This window comes from Oncorhynchus keta, unplaced genomic scaffold (assembly GCF_023373465.1).
Source record: "Oncorhynchus keta strain PuntledgeMale-10-30-2019 unplaced genomic scaffold, Oket_V2 Un_contig_269_pilon_pilon, whole genome shotgun sequence".
Classification (NCBI taxonomy): Eukaryota; Metazoa; Chordata; class Actinopteri; order Salmoniformes; family Salmonidae; genus Oncorhynchus; species Oncorhynchus keta.
Genome location: NW_026285285.1, coordinates 73,698 through 92,950, shown reverse-complemented (window position 1 = coordinate 92,950; position 19,253 = coordinate 73,698). Strand labels below are relative to the sequence as shown.

At 45.3% G+C, this 19,253-nt stretch overlaps 1 pseudogene; it reads left to right on the top strand.

Moving 5' to 3' along the window:
- Positions 1–18,274, top strand: part of LOC118379948 (sarcolemmal membrane-associated protein-like) — a 144,601-nt pseudogene extending 126,327 nt beyond the window's left edge.
- Positions 18,275–19,253: the final 979 nt, after the last annotated feature.

Below are 19,253 nucleotides of genomic sequence, written 5' to 3'. Positions count from 1 at the left end.
CTTATCAAACTGAATCACATCACTCTGTTCCCTTATCAAACTGAATCACATCACTGTTCCCCTTATCAAACTGAATCACATCACTCTGTTCCCCTTATCAAACTGCATCACATCACTCTGTTCCCCTTATCAAACTGAATCACATCACTGTTCCCCCTTATCAAACTGAATCACATCGCTTTGTTCCCCTTATCAAACTGAATCACATCACTTTGTTCCCCTTATCAAACTGAATCACATCACTCTGTTCCCCTTATCAAACTGAATCACATCACTCTGTTCCCTTATCAAACTGAATCACATCACTCTGTTCCCCTTATCAAACTGAATCACACCACTCTGTTCCCCTTATCAAACTGAATCACATCACTCTGTTCCCCTTATCAAACTGAATCACATCACTCTGTTCCCTTATCAAACTGAATCACATCACTCTGTTCCCCTTATCAAACTGAATCACACCACTCTGTTCCCTTATCAAACTGAATCACATCACTCTGTTCCCCTTATCAAACTGAATCACACCACTGTTCCCCTTATCAAACTGAATCACACCACTCTGTTCCCTTATCAAACTGAATCACATCACTCTGTTCCCCTTATCAAACTGAATCACATCACTCTGTTCCCCTTATCAAACTGAATCACATCACTCTGTTCCCTTATCAAACTGAATCACATCACTCTGTTCCCCTTATGAAACTGAATCACACCACTCTGTTCCCCTTATCAAACTGAATCACATCACTCTGTTCCCCTTATCAAAGTGAATCACATCACTCTGTTCCCCTTATCAAAGTGAATCACATCACTCTGTTCCCCTTATCAAACTGGAATCACATCACTCTGTTCCCTTATCAAAGTGAATCGCATCACTCTGTTCCCCTTATCAAACTGAATCACATCACTCTGTTCCCTTATCAAACTGAATCACATCACTTTGTTCCCCTTATCAAACTGAATCACATCACTTTGTTCCCCTTATCAAACTGAATCACACCACTCTGTTCCCCTTATCAAACTGAATCACATCACTCTGTTCCCCTTATCAAACTGAATCACATCACTCTGTTCCCCTTATCAAACTGAATCACATCACTCTGTTCCCCTTATCAAACTGATTCACATCACTCTGTTCCCCTTATCAAACTGAATCACATCACTCTGTTCCCTTATCAAACTGAATCACATCACTCTGTTCCCTTATCAAACTGAATCACATCACTCTGTTCCCCTTATCAAACTGAATCACATCACTTTGTTCCCCTTATCAAACTGAATCACATCACTTTGTTCCCCTTATCAAACTGAATCACACCACTCTGTTCCCCTTATCAAACTGAATCACATCACTCTGTTCCCTTATCAAACTGAATCACATCACTCTGTTCCCCTTATCAAACTGAATCACATCACTCTGTTCCCCTTATCAAACTGATTCACATCACTCTGTTCCCCCTTATCAAACTGAATCACATCACTCTGTTCCCCTTATCAAAGTGAATCGCATCACTCTGTTCCCCTTATCAAACTGAATCACATCACTCTGTTCCCCTTATCAAACTGAATCACATCACTTTGTTCCCCTTATCAAACTGAATCACATCACTTTGTTCCCCTTATCAAACTGAATCACACCACTCTGTTCCCCTTATCAAACTGAATCACATCACTCTGTTCCCCTTATCAAACTGAATCACATCACTCTGTTCCCCTTATCAAACTGAATCACATCACTCTGTTCCCCTTATCAAACTGATTCACATCACTCTGTTCCCCCTTATCAAACTGAATCACATCACTCTGTTCCCCTTATCAAACTGAATCACATCACTCTGTTCCCTTATCAAACTGAATCACATCACTCTGTTCCCTTATCAAACTGAATCACATCACTTTGTTCCCCTTATCAAACTGAATCACATCACTTTGTTCCCCTTATCAAACTGAATCACATCACTCTGTTCCCCTTATCAAACTGAATCACATCACTCTGTTCCCCTTATCAAACTGAATCACATCACTTTGTTCCCTTATCAAACTGAATCACATCACTCTGTTCCCCTTATCAAAGTGAATCACATCACTCTGTTCCCCCTTATCAAACTGAATCACATCACTCTGTTCCCCTTATCAAAGTGAATCGCATCACTCTGTTCCCCTTATCAAACTGAATCACATCACTCTGTTCCCCTTATCAAACTGAATCACATCACTTTGTTCCCCTTATCAAACTGAATCACATCACTTTGTTCCCCTTATCAAACTGAATCACACCACTCTGTTCCCCTTATCAAACTGAATCACATCACTCTGTTCCCCTTATCAAACTGAATCACATCACTCTGTTCCCCTTATCAAACTGAATCACATCACTCTGTTCCCCTTATCAAACTGAATCACATCACTCTGTTCCCCTTATCAAACTGAATCACATCACTCTGTTCCCCTTATCAAACTGAATCACATCACTCTGTTCCCCTTATCAAACTGAATCACATCACTCTGTTCCCCTTATCAAACTGAATCACATCACTTTGTTCCCCTTATCAAACTGAATCACATCACTTTGTTCCCCTTATCAAACTGAATCACATCACTCTGTTCCCCTTATCAAACTGAATCACATCACTCTGTTCCCCTTATCAAACTGAATCACATCACTCTGTTCCCCTTATCAAACTGAATCACATCACTCTGTTCCCCTTATCAAACTGAATCACATCACTCTGTTCCCCTTATCAAACTGAATCACATCACTTTGTTCCCCTTATCAAACTGAATCACATCACTCTGTTCCCCTTATCAAACTGAATCACATCACTTTGTTCCCCTTATCAAACTGAATCACATCACTCTGTTCCCTTATCAAAGTGAATCACATCACTCTGTTCCCCTTATCAAACTGATTCACATCACTCTGTTCCCCCTTATCAAACTGAATCACATCACTTTGTTCCCCTTATCAAACTGAATCACATCACTTTGTTCCCCTTATCAAACTGAGTTGCACCAAATGATTTACAACTAAAACGTATGGTTCCTGTATGTTGTCAGAGCCCATCTACACTGAACAACAATATAAACACAACATGTAAAGTGTTGGTCCCATGTTTCATGAGCAGAACTTTTCCATACGAGCAAAAGCTTTTTCTCTCAAATTTTGCACAAAATTTGTTTACATCCTTGTTTAGTGAGCATATTTCCTTTGCCAAGATAATCCATTCACCTGACAGGTGTGGCATATCAAGAAGCTGATTAAACAGCATGATCATTACACAGGTGCACCTTGTGCTGGGGAAAATGAAAGGCCACTCTAAAATGTGCGATTTTGTCACAACACAATGCCACAGATTTCTCAAGTTTTGAGGGAGTGTGCAATTAGCATGCTGACTGCAGGAATGTCCACCAGAGCTGTTGAATGTTAATTTCTCAACCATCAGCCGCCTCCAACTTCGTTTTAGAGAATTTGGCAGTACGTCCAACCGGCCTCAGTACCGCAGACCATGTGTAACCACGCCAGCCCAGGACCTCCACATCTGGCTTCTTCACCTGTGGGATCGTTTGAGACCAGCCACCCGGACAGCTGATGAAACTGATTTTACACAACCAAAGATGTCTGCACAAACTGTCAGAAACCGTCTCAGGGAAGCTCTTCTGCGTACTCGTCGTCCTCACCAATTCAGCGTTGTAACAGACTTCAAATGCTCAGCTTCGATGGCCACTGGCACACTTGAGACGTTGAGGCTCTTCACAGATGAATCCCGGTTCCAACTGTTCCTGGCAGTATGGTGTCGTGTGTGCGCGTGGTTTGCTGATGTCACCGTTCTGAACAGAGTGCCCTGTGGTGGTGGGGTTATGGTATGGACAGGCATAAGCTACGGACAGCAAACACAATAGCATTTTTCAATGGTCATTTGAATGCACAGAGATACCGTGATGAGATCCTGAGGCCCATTGTGGTGCCATTCATCCACCTCCATCACGTCATGTTTCAGTAGGATAAAGCACGGCCCCATGTCGCAAGAATCTGTACACAATTCCTGGAAGCTGAAAATGTCCAAGTTCTTCCATGGCCTCCATACTTACCAGACATGTCACCCATTGAGCATGTTTGGGATGCTCTGGATCGACCTGTACGACAATGTTCCAGTTCCCACCAATATCCAGCAACTTCACACAGCCATTTAAGAGGATTGGGGACAACATTCCACATGTTATTTCATGTGATTTATTTGAAGTTCAGTGTTCTGAGAGTGTTTTATAGTAGTTGTAAGTTGTATATTCCTGTCGCTCTGTAGAACACCAACTGGATGCTAAAGACACTGAATTGTCAGATACACTGAGCCCCAGCCAGAACCGCAGCAGTGACGACACGTCAGTTAACATCAGAAATAGTCAAATGTTTAAATATATAAACAAGACATCTTTTTGGCTAAAATATTAACAATTGTGAAATTGTCAGAGGTATGTAAGATATTTCCTATTCATTTATGAGGACTTGAAAAAGTCAAATAATTAGACTTTGTATATTAATTCATGAAGTTAATGAATTAGTCTTCATGTTTATGAACTAAAACATGTCCATATTTTGATATGATATTAACATTGTAACTATGTAAATGTGTTTTTGTATTATTTGAACCCTGAATGAGGAAATGATATAAGCAGTGTTGTGTCCAGAACATGGAATAAATATAGGTTTACTGTCACTGCTTAGCTTTCTTGTTTGTCCTGGTCTGGTCCTAGCTCACTGTTCAATCCTCCTCCTCTCCCTGTTCACTCTTTCTCTCCCTCTCTCCTCTTCCTCTCCTCTCTCCCTCTCCCTCCCCTCCCTCTCTCCTCTTCTCTCTCCTCTCTCCTCTACCTCTCCTCTCTCCTTCTCCTCTTGCTCTCCTCTCCTCTCTCCTCTACCTCTCCTCTCTCCCTCTCCTCTATCCTCTACCTCTCCTCTCTCCTTCTCCTCTTCCTCTCCTCTCTCCCTCTCCTCTCTCCTCTACCTCTCCTCTCTCCTCTCCTCTCCTCTCCTCTTCCTCTTCTTTCTCTCTGTCTCTGTAAGTGTGTGTAGATGGAAACATGGATGATCATGAACTGAACGAGCCACAGAACAGGGTCGCCATGCTCAAAGGTAATACATATTTAATGTTTTATTGCGTCTCATTGCCATAAAATCTGAAGAGAGGTAGCTGGATGGATCAACAGTGCCAAACCTGGCTGAATATAGATATATACATGGAGCTATAGGGATGGGGAGGGCAAACCTGGCTGGTGCCTGGGGGACTATTGAATATATATGGAGCTTTAGGGATGGGGAGGCCAAACCTGGCTGGTGCCTGGGGGACTATTGAATATATATGGAGCTTTAGGGATGGGGAGGCCAAACCTGGCTGGTGCCTGGGGGACTATTGAATGATATATGGAGCTTTAGGGATGGGGAGGCCAAACCTGGCTGGTGCCTGGGGGACTATTGAATGATATATGGAGCTTTAGGGATGGGGAGGCCAAACCTGGCTGGTGCCTGGGGGACTATTGAATACATATGGAGCTTTAGGGATGGGGAGGCCAAACCTGGCGGGTGCCTGGGGGACTATTGAATATATATGGAGCTTTAGGGATGGGGAGGCCAAACCTGGCTGGTGCCTGGGGGACTATTGAATATATATGGAGCTTTAGGGATGGGGAGGCCAAACCTGGCGGGTGCCTGGGGGACTATTGAATACATATGGAGCTTTAGGGATGGGGAGGCCAAACCTGGCTGGTGCCTGGGGGACTATTGAATACATATGGAGCTTTAGGGATGGGGAGGCCAAACCTGGCTGGTGCCTGGGGGACTATTGAATACATATGGAGCTTTAGGGATGGGGAGGGCAAACCTGGCGGGTGCCTGGGGGACTATTGAATATATATGGAGCTTTAGGGATGGGGAGGCCAAACCTGGCTGAATATATATATATATATGGAGCTATAGGGATGGGGAGGCCAAACCTGGCTGGTGCCTGGGGGACTATTGAATATATATGGAGCTTTAGGGATGGGGAGGCCAAACCTGGCTGGTGCCTGGGGGACTATTGAATGATATATGGAGCTTTAGGGATGGGGAGGCCAAACCTGGCTGGTGCCTGGGGGACTATTGAATACATATGGAGCTTTAGGGATGGGGAGGCCAAACCTGGCTGGTGCCTGGGGGACTATTGAATGATATATGGAGCTTTAGGGATGGGGAGGCCAAACCTGGCGGGTGCCTGGGGACTATTGAATGATATATGGAGCTTTAGGGATGGGGAGGCCAAACCTGGCTGGTGCCTGGGGGACTATTGAATACATATGGAGCTTTAGGGATGGGGAGGCCAAACCTGGCTGGTGCCTGGGGGACTATTGAATATATATGGAGCTTTAGGGATGGGGAGGCCAAACCTGGCTGGTGCCTGGGGGACTATTGAATACATATGGAGCTTTAGGGATGGGGAGGCCAAACCTGGCTGGTGCCTGGGGGACTATTGAATACATATGGAGCTTTAGGGATGGGGAGGCCAAACCTGGCTGGTGCCTGGGGGACTATTGAATATATATGGAGCTTTAGGGATGGGGAGGCCAAACCTGGCGGGTGCCTGGGGGACTATTGAATATATATGGAGCTTTAGGGATGGGGAGGCCAAACCTGGCTGGTGCCTGGGGGACTATTGAATACATATGGAGCTTTAGGGATGGGGAGGCCAAACCTGGCTGGTGCCTGGGGGACTATTGAATATATATGGAGCTTTAGGGATGGGGAGGCCAAACCTGGCTGAATATATATATATACATGGAGCTATAGGGATGGGGAGGCCAAACCTGGCTGGTGCCTGGGGGACTATTGAATACATATGGAGCTTTAGGGATGGGGAGGCCAAACCTGGCTGGTGCCTGGGGGACTATTGAATATATATGGAGCTTTAGGGATGGGGAGGCCAAACCTGGCTGGTGCCTGGGGGACTATTGAATATATATGGAGCTTTAGGGATGGGGAGGCCAAACCTGGCTGGTGCCTGGGGACTATTGAATACACTACCGGTCAAAAGTTTTAGAACACCTACTCATTCAAGGATTTTTTCTTTCTTTTTTACTATTTCCTACGTTGTGGAATAATAGTGAAGACATCAACACTATGAAATAACACATATGGAATCATGTAGTAACCAAAAAAGTGTTAAGCAAATCAAAATATATTTTAGATTCTTCAAAGTAGCCACCCTTTGACTTGTTGACAGCTATGCACACTCTTGTCATTCTCTCAACCAGCTTCACCTGGAATGCTTTTCCAACAGTCTTGAAGGAGTTCCCACATATGCTGAGCACTTGTTCGCTGCTTTTATTTCACTCTGCGGTCCGACTCATCCCAAACCATCTCAATCGGGTTGAGGTCGGGGGATTGTGGAGGCCAGGTCATCTGATGCAGCACTCCATCACTCTCCTTATTGGTCAAATAGCCCTTACACAGCCTAACGGTGTGTTGGGTCACTGTCCTGTTGAAAAACAAATGATAGTCCCACTAAGCACAAACCAGATGGGATGGCGTATCGCTGCAGAATGATGTGGTTGCCGTGCTGGTTAAGTGTGATTTGAATTCTAAATAAATCACAGACAGTGTCACCCGAGAAAAGCTCCATCACACCTCCTTTAACAAATACAATGATATTTCTCCGTAAACAAATGAACAGACTTTCAGCATGCTTGTACACTCAGCATGTACTGCCCTGAGACAAATGACTGATGATTGGTTGAAAGACATTGATAATAGAAATACTGTGGGAGATGTACTGTTAGATTTCAGTGCAGCCTTTGATATTATTGACCATAACCTGTTGTTGAGAAAACATATGTGTTATGGCTTTTCAACCTCTGCCATATTGTGGATTCAGAGCTATTTATCTAATAGAACTCAAAGGGTTTTCTTTAAGACAGTCACAACATTGCATTAATCAGGCTGCTAGAATAGGTCTCATACCTTCAGCATCAACAGCTGTCACCTTGTTCTGGAATAGGTCTCATACCTTCAGCATCAACAGCTGTCACCTTGTTCTGGAATAGATCTCATACCTTCAGCATCAACAGCTGTCACCTTGTTCTGGAATAGATCTTATACCTTCAGCATCAACAGCTGTCACTTTGTTCTGGAATAGATCTCATACCTTCAGCATCAACAGCTGTCACCTTGTTCTGGAATAGATCTCATACCTTCAGCATCAACAGCTGTCACCTTGTTCTGGAATAGATCTCATACCTTCAGCATCAACAGCTGTCACCTTGTTCTGGAATAGATCTCATACCTTCAGCATCAACAGCTGTCACCTTGTTCTGGAATAGATCTCATACCTTCAGCATCAACAGCTGTCACCTTGTTCTGGAATAGATCTCATACCTTCAGCATCAACAGCTGTCACCTTGTTCTGGAATAGATCTTATACCTTCAGCATCAACAGCTGTCACCGTGTTCTGGAATAGATCTCATACCTTCAGCATCAACAGCTGTTACCTTGTTCTGGAATAGATCTCATACCTTCAGCATCAACAGCTGTCACCTTGTTCTGGAATAGATCTTATACCTTCAGCATCAACAGCTGTCACTTTGTTCTGGAATAGATCTCATACCTTCAGCATCAACAGCTGTCACTTTGTTCTGGAATAGATCTCATACCTTCAGCATCAACAGCTGTCACCTTGTTCTGGAATAGATCTCATACCTTCAGCATCAACAGCTGTCACCTTGTTCTGGAATAGGTCTCATACCTTCAGCATCAACAGCTGTCACCTTGTTCTGGAATAGATCTCATACCTTCAGCATCAACAGCTGTCACCTTGTTCTGGAATAGATCTCATACCTTCAGCATCAACAGCTGTCACCTTGTTCTGGAATAGATCTCATACCTTCAGCATCAACAGCTGTCACCTTGTTCTGGAATAGATCTCATACCTTCAGCATCAACAGCTGTCACCGTGTTCTGGAATAGATCTCATACCTTCAGCATCAACAGCTGTTACCTTGTTCTGAATAGATCTTATACCTTCAGCATCAACAGCTGTCACCTTGTTCTGGAATAGATCTTATACCTTCAGCATCAACAGCTGTCACCTTGTTCTGGAATAGATCTTATACCTTCAGCATCAACAGCTGTCACTTTGTTCTGGAATAGATCTCATACCTTCAGCATCAACAGCTGTCACCTTGTTCTGGAATAGATCTCATACCTTCAGCATCAACAGCTGTCACTTTGTTCTGGAATAGATCTCATACCTTCAGCATCAACAGCTGTCCAGCAGAGTGGCTGCTGGAGGGATTAGGGTTGGGGTGGTGGACCCTGACAGAGGGGCTGCTGGAGGGATTAGGGTTGGGGTGGTGGACCCTGACAGAGTGGCTGCTGGAGGGGTAGGGTTGGGGTGGTGGACCCTGACAGAGTGGCTGCTGGAGGGGTAGGGTTGGGGTGGTGGACCCTGACAGAGTGGCTGCTGGGGGGATTAGGGTTGGGGTGGTGGACCCTGACAGAGTGGCTGCTGGGGGATTAGGTTGGGGTGGTGGACCCTGACAGAGTGGCTGCTGGAGGGATTAGGGTTGGGGTGGTGGACCCTGACAGAGTGGCTGCTGGAGGGGGGTAGGGTTGGGGTGGTGGACCCTGACAGAGTGGCTGCTGGAGGGATTAGGGTTGGGGTGGTGGACCCTGACAGAGTGGCTGCTGGAGGCATTAGGGTTGGGGTGGTGGACCTGACAGAGTGGCTGCTGGAGGGATTAGGGTTGGGGTGGTGGACCCTGACAGAGGGGCTGCTGGAGGGATTAGGGTTGGGGTGGTGGAACCTGACAGAGTGACTGCTGGAGGGATTAGGGTTGGGGTGGTGGACCCTGACAGAGGGGCTGCTGGAGGGATTAGGGTTGGGGTGGTGGACCCTGACAGAGTGGCTGCTGGAGGGATTAGGTTGGGGTGGTGGACCCTGACAGAGTGGCTGCTGGAGGGATTAGGGTTGGGGTGGTGGACCTGACAGAGTCGCTGCTGGAGGGATTAGGGTTGGGGTGGTGGACCCTGACAGAGTGGCTGCTGGAGGGATTAGGGTTGGGGTGGTGGACCCTGACAGAGGGGCTGCTGGAGGGATTAGGGTTGGGGTGGTGGACCCTGACAGAGGGGCTGCTGGAGGGATTAGGGTTGGGGTGGTGGACCCTGACAGAGGGGCTGCTGGAGGGATTAGGGTTGGGGTGGTGGACCCTGACAGAGTGGCTGCTGGGGGGATTAGGGTTGGGGTGGTGGACCCTGACAGAGTGGCTGCTGGAGGGATTAGGGTTGGGGTGGTGGACCCTGACAGAGTGGCTGCTGGAGGGATTAGGGTTGGGGTGGTGGACCCTGACAGAGTGGCTGCTGGAGGGATTAGGGTTGGGGTGGTGGACCCTGACAGAGGGGCTGCTGGAGGGATTAGGGTTGGGGTGGTGGACCTTGACAGAGTGGCTGCGGGAGGGGTAGGGTTGGGGTGGTGGACCCTGACAGAGGGGCTGCTGGAGGGGTAGGGTTGGGGTGGTGGACCCTGACAGAGGGGCTGCTGGAGGGATTAGGGTTGGGGTGGTGGACCCTGACAGAGTGGCTGCGGGAGGGGGTAGGGTTGGGGTGGTGGACCCTGACAGAGTGGCTGCTGGAGGCATTAGGGTTGGGGTGGTGGACCCTGACAGAGGGGCTGCTGGAGGGATTAGGGTTGGGGTGGTGGACCCTGACAGAGGGGCTGCTGGAGGCAGCCAGCCACGTGTGGTGGTTATACAGATACGGTACAGATGTCCATATCAAGGCGATATAACGTATGCTGGGGTATTTGGAAATACCGACGCCTCGCAGAGATGTTTGCTACGCCAGAGTGCATTCAACTATTAAGTGAAGTATAACTAAGAAGTGTGAAATTATCCAGCTCAGGGCTCCAGCTATGCATGTGGTTTGCTAACTTGCTCGCTGTCAAGATCAAGCTTCTCGGTAACAGCTGAGACATTCAACCCCCTCCTGGATCCAGATCCAGGTTTTATTTTAAATAGCTCTACTTCTGTGCACATTGGGGAATACCATATACCCCTGTATGGTGCATAAATGGTATGAACATCTGCATGCTGCCCAACCCTATCCATAACTTCCTGATCAATTATGAAAACATAAATACACAACTGACTTTTGATACGTTTTCTGTGGCCTGGGTGACCTTTCAAATCTAAGCACCAGCCTCTGCATCACATGTACTTTGTACAGCTGCCAGCATGGGTTCAGATCCCACCCACCGCTCGAGCACCCTCATCTCCTTCCTTTCCTTTATGCCTATATCTAACTATATCCCACCTGTCTGTCCTGGTCTAGATGAGCTGCGGATGGCCAACCTGGAGCCTGGGGACAGAGAGCAGGTGATTCACCACCTCCACAGAGAGCTGCTGGAGGCCCAGGACTTGGCCAACACAGGCAAGCAGAAGTGTCTGCAGCTCCAGGCCTTACTGGAGGAGGAGAGGAGGAGTAACAGGCAGCAGACTGAGGAGTCAGCCAAGCAGATCCAGTACCTACAGAGTGAGTATAGTACCGATCAGTACCTACCGACTGAGGAGTCAGCCATGCAGATCCAGTACCTGCAGAGGGAGGATGGTACCGATCGGTCCCTGCAGAGGGAGGATGGTACCGATCGGTACCTGCAGAGGGAGTTAACTAGAGCACGCGTCACGAGCCTGAGACACTCTGCCAGACCACTGACTCTCATGAGCCCTCTTTTATAAAAGCCCGCTTGGAGCTTGAGTGGCCCAACCAGAGCCCAGACCTGAACCCGACCGAACATCTCTAGAGAGACCTGAAAATGCTGTGACGCTCCCCATCCAACCTGACAGAGCTTGAGAGGATCTGCAGAGAAGAATGGGAGAAACTCTCCAAATACAGGTGTGCCACGCTTGTAGTGTCATACCCACGAAGAATCTCACGGCTGTAATCACTGCCAAAGGTGCTTCAACAAAGTACTGAGTAAAGGGTCTGAATACTTATGTAAATTGTTTTAGTTGAGTATTTTTATAAAACAATTATACATTTCTGCCATGCTAGAGTCAACTGTAAGTGCTGTTATTGTGAAGTCTAGGAGCAACAACGGCTCAGCCGTGAAGTGGTAGGCCACACAAACTCACCGAACAGGACCGCCGAGTTCTAAAGCGCGTAGCTCATAATAATGTTTGTCTTCGGGTTGGAGCACTCACTACCGAGTTCCAAACTGCTGACGTTGCTGCAAAGAATTGTTCGTTGAGAGCTTCATGAAATGAGTTTCCTTGGCAGTAGCCGCACACAAGCCTAAGATCACCATGCCAAACTTTGTCTTGAGTGGTGTAAAGCTCACCTGCCATTGGACTCTGGAGCTGTGGAAACGCGTTCTGCCCGACTGCATAATGCCAACTGTAAAGTTTGGTGGAGGTGGAATAATGGTCTGGAGCTGTTTTTCATGGTTCGGGCGAGGCCCCTTAGTTCCAGTGAAGGGCAATTTTAACGATTCAGCATGAAATGATATTCTAGACGATTCCATGCTTCCAACTTTGTGGCAACAGTTTGGGGAAGACCCTTTCCTGTTTCAGCATGACAATGCCCCTGTGCACAAAGTGAGGTTGTCTAGTGGAAAGCTGAAGAGTGGAGGCTGTTATAGCAGTAAAGGCGGGACCAACTGTATGTTAATGCTCAAGATTTTGTGATGAGATGTTCGAAGAGCAGGTGTCAACATACTTTTAGCCATCTAGTGTACACTGAGTGTACAAAACATTAAGGACATCTTCCTATTAATGACTTGCACTCAGAACAACCTGAATTAGTCGGCATGGACTCTACAAGGTGTCAAGCGTTCCACAGGGATGCTGGAAGAGCCTCAATTCGTCAGGGCATGGACTCGACAAGGTGTTGAAAGCGTTCCACAGGGATGCTGGAAGAGCCTCAATTCGTCAGGGCATGGACTCGACAAGGTGTCAAGCGTTCCACAGGGATGCTGGAAGAGCCTCAATTCGTCAGGGCATGGACTCTACAAGGTGTCAAGCGTTCCACAGGGATGCTGGAAGAGCCTCAATTCGTCAGGGCATGGACTCGACAAGGTGTTGAAAGCGTTCCACAGGGATGCTGGAAGAGCCTCAATTCGTCAGGGCATGGACTCGACAAGGTGTTGAAAGCGTTCCACAGGGATGCTGGAAGAGCCTCAATTCGTCAGGGCATGGACTCTACAAGGTGTTGAAAGCGTTCCACAGGGATGCTGGAAGAGCCTCAATTCGTCAGGGCATGGACTCGACAAGGTGTTGAAAGCGTTCCAACATGAGATGCTGTCCCATGTTGACTCCAAGGCTTCCCACAGTTGTCAAGTTGGCTGGATGTCCTTTGGGTGGTGGACCGTACATGATATACACTAGAAACTGTTAAGCGTTATATACCCAGTAGCTCTGAATCAAACCGGTTCGCCTGGGCACCTACTACCATACCCCGTTCAAAGGCACTTACATCTTTTGTCTTGCCCATTCACCCTACGAGTGGCACACACACACAATACATGTCTCAATTATCCAAAGGCTTAAAAATCCCTCTTTAACCCGTCTCCTCCCCTTCATCTACACTGATTGAAGTGGATTTAACAAGTGACATCAATAAGGGATCATAGCTTTCACCTGGATTCACCTGGTCAGTCTTTCATGGAAAGAGTTATTCCATATTATGTGTGTATATGAAAGTATATACGATCTGTTTCCAGGTCAGTTGGGCGAGAGATGTTCTATATTATATAGTGTATATGAAAGTATATACCATCTGTTTCCAGGTCAGTTGGGGAAGCTAGCGGTAGACATGGAGGAGCTGAAGGAGCAGAGAGAGAGCAGCATCAGCAGCACACAGGAGGAGCTGTACTCTGCTCAGGAGGAGGTGCTAGTTCTCCACCACGCCATGGAGGCCGCCACGGCCGAGAGGAGCGAGACATCGCCGCCCTGCAGAGGGATCTGGGAGGTGTCACGGCCGAGCTGGAGAAGTGGCGTCAGGCTGCGTCGAAATACGAACAGGAGATCAACTCCTGCAGGCCACCTTCCAACAGCAGAGCCTGCACCAGCACCAGCAGAGAACTAACGATCTACAAGGTACGATACTATACTAACCATTCCAACAGCAGAGCCTGCACCAGCAGAGAACTAACGATCTACAAGGTACGATACTATACTAACCCTTCCAACAGCAGAGCCTGCACCAGCAGAGAACTCCTGATCTACAAGGTACATTGCCATACTATGTTAATCTAACTTGGAAATTAACTTATTTTCATTGGGAGATTTCCATCCACAACTACAACATTTTCCATCAAGATTGAACTGTCAAAGGGGGAGGAGTTGCAATCTACTGCAGAGATTACCTGCAAAGTTCTGTCATACTTTCCAAACAGTTTGAGCTTCTAATTTTAAAAATGAATCTCCAGAAATAAGTCTCACTGTTGCTGCCTGTTATAGACGCCCCTCAGCTCCCAGCTGTGCCCTGGACACCATATGTGAATTGATTGCCCCCCCATCTATCTTCAGAGTTCATACTGTTAGGTGACCTAAACTGGGATATGTTTAGCACCCCGGCCATCCTACAATCTAAGCTAGACGCCCTCAATCTCACACAATCATCAAGGAACCCACCAGGTACAACCCTAAATCCGTAAATATGGGCACCCTCATAGATATTATCCTGACCAACTGGCCCTCCAAATACACCTCCGCTGTCTTCAATCAGGATCTCAGTGATCACTGCCTCATTGCCTGTATCCGCTATGGGTCCGCGGTCCAACGACCACCCCTCTTCACTGTCAAACGCTCCCTAAAACACTTCTGCGAGCAGGCCTTTCTAATCGACCTGGCCCGGGTATCCTGGAAGGATATTGACCTCATCCCGTCAGTTGCGAATGCCTGGTTGTTCTTACAAAGTGTTTTCCTCACTATCTTAAATAAGCATGCCCCTTTCAAAAAATGTAGAACTAAGAACAGATATAGCCCTTGGTTCACTCCAGACCTGACTGCCCTCGACCAGCACAAAAACATCCTGTGGCGGACTGCAATAGCATCGAATAGTCCCCGCGATATGCAACTGTTCAGGGAAGTCAGGAACCAATATACACAGTCAGTCAGGAAATCAAAGGCTAGCTTTTCCACTTCCTGGTTGGATTTTTCTCAGGTTTTTGCCTGCCATATGAGTTCTGTTATACTCACAGACATCATTCAAACAGTTTTAGAAACTTCAGAGTGTTTTCTATCCAATACTAATAATATTATGATTATATTAGCTTCTGGAACAGAGTAGGAGGCAGATCACTCTGGGCACGCTATTCACCCAAAAGTGAAAATGCTGCCCCCTATCCCAAAAAGGTTAACAAACCTCCAGACGAGCTTTAATGCCATACAACTCTCCTTCTGTGGCCTTCAACTGCTCTTAAATGCTAGTAAAACTAAATGCATGCTTTTTAACCGATCGCTGCCCGCATCCGCCCGCCCACCAAGCATCACTACTCTAGACGGTTCTGACTTAGAATATGTGGACAACTACAAATACGTAGGTGTCTGGTTAGACTGTAAACTCTCCTTCCAGAGCAATATTAAACATCCTTAATCCAATATTAAATCTAGAATCAGCTTCCTATTTCGCAACAACGCCTCCTTCACTCACGCTGTCAAACATACCCTCGTAAAACTGACTATCCTACCGATCCTCGACTTCGGCGATATCATCTATAAAATAGCCTCCAACACTCTACTCAACAAATTGGATGCAGTCTATCACAGTGCCATCTGTTTTGTCACCAAAGCCCCATATACTACCCACCATTGTGACCTGTACGCTCTTGTTGGTTGGCCCTCGCTTCAAACTCGTCGCCAAACCCACTGGCTACAGGTCATCTACAAGTCTTTTCTAGGTAAAGCTCCGCTTTGTCTCAGCTCACTGGTCACTATAGCAACACCCATCCGTAACAAGCGCTCCAGCAGGTATATTTCACTTGTCACCTCCAAAGCCAATTCCTCCTTTGCCCACCTTTCCTTCCAGTTCTCTGCTGCCAATGACTGGAACGAATTGCAAAAATCACAACTCCCTCACTAACTTTAAGCATCAGCTATCTGAGCAGCTCACAGATCGCTGCAGCTGTACACAGCCCATCTGTAAAAAGCCCACCTTCCATACTACGGCCTATTTATTGCCGTACCTCCTTACTCTAGTTGCACACACTGTAAAAAAAAAATGTTTCTATTGTTGTTGACTGTACGTTTGTTTATCCCATGTGTAACTCTGTGTTGTTGTTTTTGTTGCACTATATATAAATACCTGGTTAAATAAAGGGTTATATATATATAAATACCTGGTTAAATAAAGGGTTATATATATAAATACCTGGCTAAATAAAGGGTTATATATATATAAATACCTGGTTAAATAAAGGGTTATATATATAAATACCTGGTTAAATAAAGGGTTAAATATATATAAATACCTGGTTAAATAAAGGGTTATATATATAAATACCTGGCTAAATAAAGGGTTATATATATATAAATACCTGGTTAAATAAAGGGTTATATATATAAATACCTGGTTAAATAAAGGGTTAAATATATATAAATACCTGGTTAAATAAAGGGTTATATATATAAATACCTGGTTAAATAAAGGGTTATATAGATAAATACCTGGTTAAATAAAGGGTTATATATATATAAATACCTGGTTAAATAAAGGGTTATATATATAAATACCTGGTTAAATAAAGGGTTATATATATAAATACCTGGTTAAATAAAGGGTTATATATATAAATACCTGGTTAAATAAAGGGTTATATATATAAATACCTGGTTAAATAAAGGGTTATATATATAAATACCTGGTTAAATAAAGGGTTATATATATATAAATACCTGGTTAAATAAAGGGTTATATATATAAATACCTGGTTAAATAAAGGGTTATATATATATAAATACCTGGTTAAATAAAGGGTTAACAAAGGGTTAAGACAACAGCATGGCAGCAACACATGACAATACCGCATGGTAGCACCACAACATGGTAGCAACACAACATGGCAGCAACACATGACAATACAGCATGGTAGCACCACAACATGGTAGCATCACAATATGGTAGCAGCACAGCATGGTAGCAACACAACATGGTAGCAGAACAACATGGTAGCAACACAATATGGTAGCAGCACAACATGGTAGCAACACAACATGGCAGCAACACATGACAATACAGCATGGTAGCACCACAACATGGTAGCAACACAATATGGTAGCAGCACAACATGGTAGCAACACAACATGGTAGCGGCACAACATGGTAGCCGCACAACATGGTAGCCGCACAACATGGTAGCCACACAATATGGTAGCCACACAATATGGTAGCAACACATGACAATACAGCATGGTAGAAACACAACATGGTAGCAGCGCACTATGGTAGCAACACTTGACAATTCAGCATGGTAACAGCACAATATGGTAGCAGCACAACATGGTAGCAAAACATGACAAAACAGCATGGTAGCAGCACAATGGTACAAACACCTACTACCATTTTGCCTTCATCCCGTCTGTTACATGTGAACTAATGGCTCAAGAAGAGTTGATGAATGTTTAAGGCTCAGCACAATGAGTTCAGTGACTGTTCAGTGACTGTTCAGTGACTGTTCAGTGACTGTTCAGTGAGAATCAGCTGTTGTAACCTGTTCACATCTCTCTGTAGGGGAGTTTCAGCGTCTTCAGAAGGACTGTCCCAGTCTGCAGCAGGAGTGTGAGTGTCTCCGTTCTGAGAAGACGACCCTGGTGAACAGACTACACGGACTGGAGACAGACCTGGACAGGTGGGTCTACAAACTGCAGATGGGGGGGTAGCTCTGACTGTCAACTGAACACCATAGCCGTCACACTAGACATGTTAGGTGGTGGGTCGAGGTCACTCCCACCCCAACTAAAGGAAGTGGTCAGTTCTGCAAAGTGTTGCCTTTTCAGTGTTTTTATAGTCACATGTACAGGGTTACAGGTGTTATTACAGTGTTTACTAGTGGTCCTTCTGTAGCTCAGTTGGTAGAGCATGGCGCTTGTAACGCCAGGGTAGTGGGTTCGATTCCCGGGACCACCCATACGTAGAATGTATGCACACATGACTGTAAGTCGCTTTGGATAAAAGCGTCTGCTAAATGGCATATATATTATTATATTATTATTATTACTAGTCACATGTACAGGGTTACAGGTGTTATTACAGTGTTTAATAGTCACATGTACAGGGTTACAGGTGTTATTACAGTGTTTAATAGTCACATGTACAGGGTAGTAGGTGTTATTACAGTGTTTTATCATCACATGTACAGGGTAGCAGGTGTTATTGCAGTGTTTAATAGTCACATGTACAGGGTTACAGGTGTTATTACAGTGTTTAATAGTCACATGTACAGGGTAGCAGGTGTTATTACAGTGTTTAATAGTCACATGTACAGGGTTACAGGTGTTATTACAGTGTTTAATAGTCACATGTACAGGGTTACAGGTGTTATTACAGTGTTTAATAGTCACATGTACAGGGTTACAGGTGTTATTATAGTGTTTAATAGTCACATGTACAGGGTAGTAGGTGTTATTACAGTGTTTTATCATCACATGTACAGGGTAGCAGGTGTTATTACAGGGTACAGTGTTTAATAGTCACATGTACGGGGTTACAGGTGTTATTACAGTGTTTAATAGTCACATATACAGGGTTACAGGTGTTATTACAGGGTTTAATAGTCACATGTACAGGTGTTATTACAGTGTTTAATAGTCACATGTACAGGGTAGCAGGTGTTATTACAGTGTTTAATAGTCACATGTACAGGGTTACAGGTGTTATTACAGTGTTTAATAGTCACATGTACAGGGTTACAGGTGTTATTACAGTGTTTAATAGTCACATGTACAGGGTTACAGGTGTTATTACAGTGTTTAATAGTCACATGTACAGGGTAGCAGGTGTTGTTACAGTGTTTAATAGTCACATGTACAGGGTTACAGGTGTTATTACAGTGTTTAATAGTCACATGTACAGGGTAGCAGGTGTTATTACAGTGTTTAATAGTCACATGTACAGGGTTACAGGTGTTATTACAGTGTTTAATAGTTACATGTACAGGGTAGCAGGTGTTATTACAGTGTAATAGTCACATGTACAGGGTTACAGGTGTTATTACAGTGTTTAATAGTCACATGTACAGGG